General features: G+C 32.5%; 1 long non-coding RNA gene across 1 annotated transcript; it reads right to left on the bottom strand.

The window, feature by feature from the left end:
- Positions 1-1,263: 1,263 nt before the first annotated feature.
- LOC110461871 lies at positions 1,264-1,874 on the bottom strand. The gene is made up of 3 exons (XR_002464198.1): positions 1,853-1,874; positions 1,684-1,707; positions 1,264-1,562 (listed from the first exon to the last, which is right to left on the bottom strand). It is a non-coding gene; the product is annotated as an uncharacterized LOC110461871 (long non-coding RNA).
- Positions 1,875-5,887: the final 4,013 nt, after the last annotated feature.

Here is a 5,887-nt window from a genome sequence, read left to right as displayed (position 1 = left end):
TGGTAAGACCATGGAAAACGTTCGCAACAGGGTCGACATCAAACTCGCTCACACGATCAAAAAAATTAAAAAATACTGTGCAAAACCCTCTTTTCAAAGATTTACCATTTTTAATGAGGACTTGACGGGCATAGAAAACGCCAAAATAAAACTAGTGTTAAACAAACCTGTCTACGTAGGTCAAGTCATCTTAGATTTCTCAAAATGTATCATGTACGAATTTTACTACAAATATCTCAAACCGAAATATGGAGACGGGATAAAATTATTATTCACAGACACTGACAGTTTTTGTTATCACGTGCAATGCAGCGACATCTATGTCGACATGCTTGAAAACAGACACTTGTTTGACTTGTCAAATTATCCTATCGAGCACTTCTGTTACGATTCGACCAATAAAAAGATACCCGGTTATTTTAAAGACGAAACCGGAGGCAAACCTATCGTAGAGTTTGTAGGACTTCGTGCTAAACTGTATAGCTTTCGATATGCCAATCCAGAAAGTTTTATGTATCAAAACATGAGAATCACTATCAATTCTTCAAAGAGAAGCAGGTAGCTAAAGGCATTGGTAAAGCTACCATAAAGCGCGACTTACGTCACGAGATGTACAAAGAATGTCTCTTTGGCAAACAAAACAAAATGTGTGAAATGCACTCCATTAGGAGCGATAGACATCAGTTATACGTGTATAACATCAACAAATCTGGATTAAGTGCGTTTGACGACAAACGGTGGATCTTATCAAATCTCTACGATAGCTATGCCTTTGGACATTACAAAACAAAAACGACATTGTTAAGCTTTCACCAATTTAATTAGTAGCTTTTTCATTTAGAAACTTAGATCGTTTGACTTATAAATAAAGTTCATGCATCTTTATGAATTGTACATAATTGTTTCGTTATTTCATTATTGTAATTGTTTTATGAATGATTTTTCATGTATATTATTTTAATTACAATTTGTTCATTACTGATTTCAATGTATTCAATTAGTTACTTCATGATAAAAGCATTTAATATATTACATGATGATGAAAGCTTTGCTGTAATTTATAAAATAATTGGTATTTGAAATTACAAAATAGCTCATTGTATGTAGATGATTGAACAGTTTAACAACATCGTGGTCTAACGAAATGAGACTGTGTTATATATATATATATATGTTCAGATTACAAAATGGTATAGACAGATTGCATAATTGTACATGAAAATAATAAAAAAATATATAAAAATATCTTTGATTTGTTTTTACTTTCTGTCGAGGAGCATTGTGGCAATGATATATTTCAGATATTTTAAGAACACGGCATAGTTATAGAAAACTGTTATCAAGACATTTAACATTATTTAATTAAAGAAAAAACCCAACAAAACTGTTAATGTGACACTCCAATGTCACAAGTATCATCACAATGTTCCTCAAAAAAATCTAATAAAACGCAAAATCATCCAGTGACTGCTGCTGCAGCTGCTGCTGTGGTTGCTGTTTCGACTCTTGTTGTGGCAGCTGCTGCTGTTGATTCAGTCGTTGCCTTTGATATGGATCATCCTCTATATAATAAACAGGTTAACATACAAGAAGTGAGACGAAAGAAGAGAGTAATAAGTATGTAGAGGTTAGCGTTTTAAACCAAAAAGGATTATGATATGCTATGTAAAAGGTTAAACTTACCACTTCTTGTTTAACCGGCACTGGCTAAAATAAGATAAAGATTATGATATGATTAATAAGATATAGGAATATTAAGATATAGGAATATAAGATTATGATATGATTAATAAGATATAGGAATATTAAGATATAGGAATATAAGATTATGATAGATACTATTTCAACTTACCACGTCTGGTTCTTGTTTAGCCTGTACAAACAATAGCAAGAATATATATATATAAATATTTAAATAAATACATACATATATATATATATATATATATATAATTAGTCATGTAGTAATAACGGCACTACTTACTTCGTCTTTTAGCCATTCTAAATGAGGTCTGAACAAGTCTTTAATATCCATCTTTACTTCGTCTATCTCCTCCCACGAAAGGGGGAGATAATATACCTTTTCGTGGTTTTTTTTGTTAAGGTGCGCGAAAAAGTTATCTGCCTTCTCAAAGTAAGTCACATTAATAGTTAGTGCAGAGTTGCTAGGCATCATCAGGTGGCAGAGTACAGTAGAAATGGCTTGACCCTAAAAATAAAGGGCATGTCTCGGATAAACATGGATAGCGGATTCATCCTGCACAACACACCTACATATATATATATATATATTTATAAACTACATTTTGAAAAGCTGTTTTTTAGAAGAACATTTTTTTTTTCAAAAAGTGATTTCCCCAGATTTGGGACTTCTGAAAACCATGGTTACCACATCAAAAAACACCAAAATATGCAAAAAATCATGATTTTTAACCCAGAATTTGACCCCCGCAAGTAGAATTGTTTTTCTTAAAACCTGTCTGAAATTAAATATCGCCTACTCGGTAACAGAAATACTCACGTTTTAGCATAGGTCATTCCGGTGGATTTTTCACAATATTTACACATGTGCTGAGTACAAAAATAGACTACATGAAAAGCTAGCTTTTGTTGTGTAGACACAGATTTGTAAATGCCCAAAATTGTAGTCTCAATCCAAATTCGATTTTTTTTTTTGAAAAATTATGAAGCCCACATAGTCCACTTCATCATGGATATGCCAATTTTAGTGCTGATTTTTTATTTTTATTTTTGATACATGTTATATTACAGGGGTTATTCATTGTATAAAAATATCACCCATGGACACCGTACGCTACTGTACTCTGCTACCATAATTATACATCCCTTTTTTTTCCCAAAAATTTAATCAAAACCTTTTAAATGTCTGGAAAATGAAACAATGAACAAAAAGATGTATCCGTTTCCTTTCTCACTTAAAAAGTGACCGAGTAATATGAATTCTCCTGATAAGTGATTTTTTACCAATTCTGCTCTCAAACTACCAACAAAGGGAGGTAATCTGAAAAATTAAAACTTGAATAACTTTGTAGTTTTCAGGAATAATTTTTTTTTTGGGGTAAAATATGATGCTTTAAGATCATGTGCATGTGAAAAACAAAACAGAACAGTGATACAAGGATGTTTCTGTCTTGTGTGATGACGTCATAGTTACTGTGATGTCATCATAACTATGACGTCATCAATGGGCATATGTGACATCATCAAGGCTCACTGATATCAAAATGAATACCAGGAAACCCATCACAACAACAAACTAGAAACAGACACACTTCCCGTAACCGATGAACAGCACAAAACTGTCAGATATTCTGAAACATCAGACAAATGACACCATAGCAACCGTTGTTTACTTTCCTCGCCTAGAATTGACAGTGACCCCAGACATTGGTCATTTTACATATTTCACTAGAAAAAAAAGTTTTCTTCAGCTGTAATTATGGAAATAAAATTTATTGACATTATTGACTTTGTTAATTTAATCTGTAAGCTGAATCAAGTGGAAAAAAACATATAAAATAGTGTAATTAGAATGAAAACAGATATTTTACCCATTTTCAATAAATACAACTTTATGTGTTAGTTACCATGGATACCGGGTGCTGAACTAAGTGAAACAGACTGAAATCTGGTCTGAATGCATCAGGAGATAGCCTGTTAATTATTTGTTGTTTGGTATCAACTTTACCAATTACACAATTGACACATATGTGATGAAGTGTGAAGTGCCTGTGAAAAGGGCGAGTTAACCCCTCTTTATACATTCACAGGTAATAGGCTAGTGACCTATATATTGACCTTTATATGTAACTTTTTAAACGTTTTGAGTAGTTTTAAGCAATAATGAATGAAAGTGAAGCTGAATAAAGCATAAAAAGGCTTTTTTTCAGAAAAAATCAATGTCTGTGTGTATAAGGTGGCAGAGTACAGTAGAAATGGCTTGACCCTAAAAATAAAGGGCATGTCTCGGATAAACATGGATAGCGGATTCATCCTGCACAACACACCTACATATATATATATATTTATAAACTACATTTTTAATAGGTGTTTTTTAGAAGAACATTTTTTTTTTCAAAAAGTGATTTCCCCAGATTTGGGACTTCTGAAAACCATGGTTACCACATCAAAAAACACCAAAATATGCAAAAAATCATGATTTTTAACCCAGAATTTGACCCCCGCAAGTAGAATTGTTTTTCTTAAAACCTGTCTGAAATTAAATATCGCCTACTCGGTAACAGAAATACTCACGTTTTAGCATAGGTCATTCCGGTGGATTTTTCACAATATTTACACATGTGCTGAGTACAAAAATAGACTACATGAAAAGCTAGCTTTTGTTGTGTAGACACAGATTTGTAAATGCCCAAAATTGTAGTCTCAAACCAAATTCGAATTTTTTTTTTGAAAAATTATGAAGCCCACATAGTCCACTTCATCATATATATGCCAATTTTAGTGCTGATTTTTTTTTAATTTTGATACATGTTATATTACAGGGGTTATTCATTGTATAAAAATATCACCCATGGCCACCGTACGCTACTGTACTCTGCTACCTCAGCTTCCGTATTTTTTCACCGTCTGTCTCCCTTATATATTCAAACTTCTCCGCTTGTCCAAATAAACTAGCTTGGGCCATGCTTGGTTGGTTTTAGATTCCTCACTTATTTTAAAACACTCCGTTTTCATTAGGCGCCAAAAATGATGTGTGACAGAACCGCTCTTGTCGCTAAATTTATAGAACCAAGGTCATCATGTGACAGAACCGGTCTTGTCGCTAAATTTATAGAACCAAGGTCATCATGTGATAATTTGCATATTGCCTAGTCATCATTTCATAACATCGATACATTCAGTAACACGATTCGTGATGTTCACGTGAACCTTTTACCAGTAATAACAAGACAACTATATAGTTCATGTCTAGTCAGCATTACGAGATACCTCTCCTTGACCTTTTGTTATAAAATGATAATATGACAAAATTAACTAGTATTCTAAAACACATCATTATCTTTATAACAATTTTGCAAGGAACACAAGTCTTTATTTAAGATAGATAATGATTACTTACCGGTAGCTGTAGTTCAAATTTAAACGTTGTTAACTCTCTCTCCTCATCATTCTTGTTAAGATTTACAACCACTCCAAATTTTAATAATAAATTGTCTCTTTTGATCGTTACGTTGCTCGATATAGTGCAACCATCATTCATTTGTCTTTTATGCACGAATCCCTGTATATCGTGTTTGTGTAGAGGTATATTCATATTTGACAAAACTAGTATTTAACGAAGCAATAGTTTTGAGAGATGTATCAATTTATGTAGGTCTTCGTAAAATATCGTTTAGTCAGCATTCCATGACGAGATCGTCAGAGTTTTGCTAACAATGACGTGTAACCTTTACGTGAACTTAATAGTATGTATTCTGTAACAGTTCGACATAATAGATAAAAAGTTTTATCGTCACACAGCGAGCTTGGTAATGATGACTATGGGTTCAGAATATTGCGAGGGCTAAAGCCTGCGTGGAAACACTGGAGGAACTATTCGCATTTAAAGACACCAGAAGAAGAATAAAAAGTGACTAAATATATTGTTTTGACAATGATCAAGTTTTCAAGTGTCTAAAGATTAAGCTAAAATATTTTAGAATTTTTGTTTGTTTCATTTTCGATAATAATTTGGTCTCTTTATAAATAACAGTTCATACAAATGTTATTGGTGCTTTGTAAATCCATAAACTTTTACATGTCAATACCTTTCTGCAAAAGTATAGGTTGTGAATACAAATAACAGTTCATGCAAATGTTATTGGTGCTTTGTAAATCCATGACTTTTTTAACTTTTGACTATTTG

The sequence above is a fragment of the Mizuhopecten yessoensis genome, unplaced genomic scaffold (assembly GCF_002113885.1).
Source record: "Mizuhopecten yessoensis strain PY_sf001 unplaced genomic scaffold, ASM211388v2 scaffold10697, whole genome shotgun sequence".
Taxonomy (NCBI): domain Eukaryota; kingdom Metazoa; phylum Mollusca; class Bivalvia; order Pectinida; family Pectinidae; genus Mizuhopecten; species Mizuhopecten yessoensis.
Note: the sequence above shows the minus strand (reverse complement) of the source record. Positions and strands in the feature narration are given on the sequence as shown.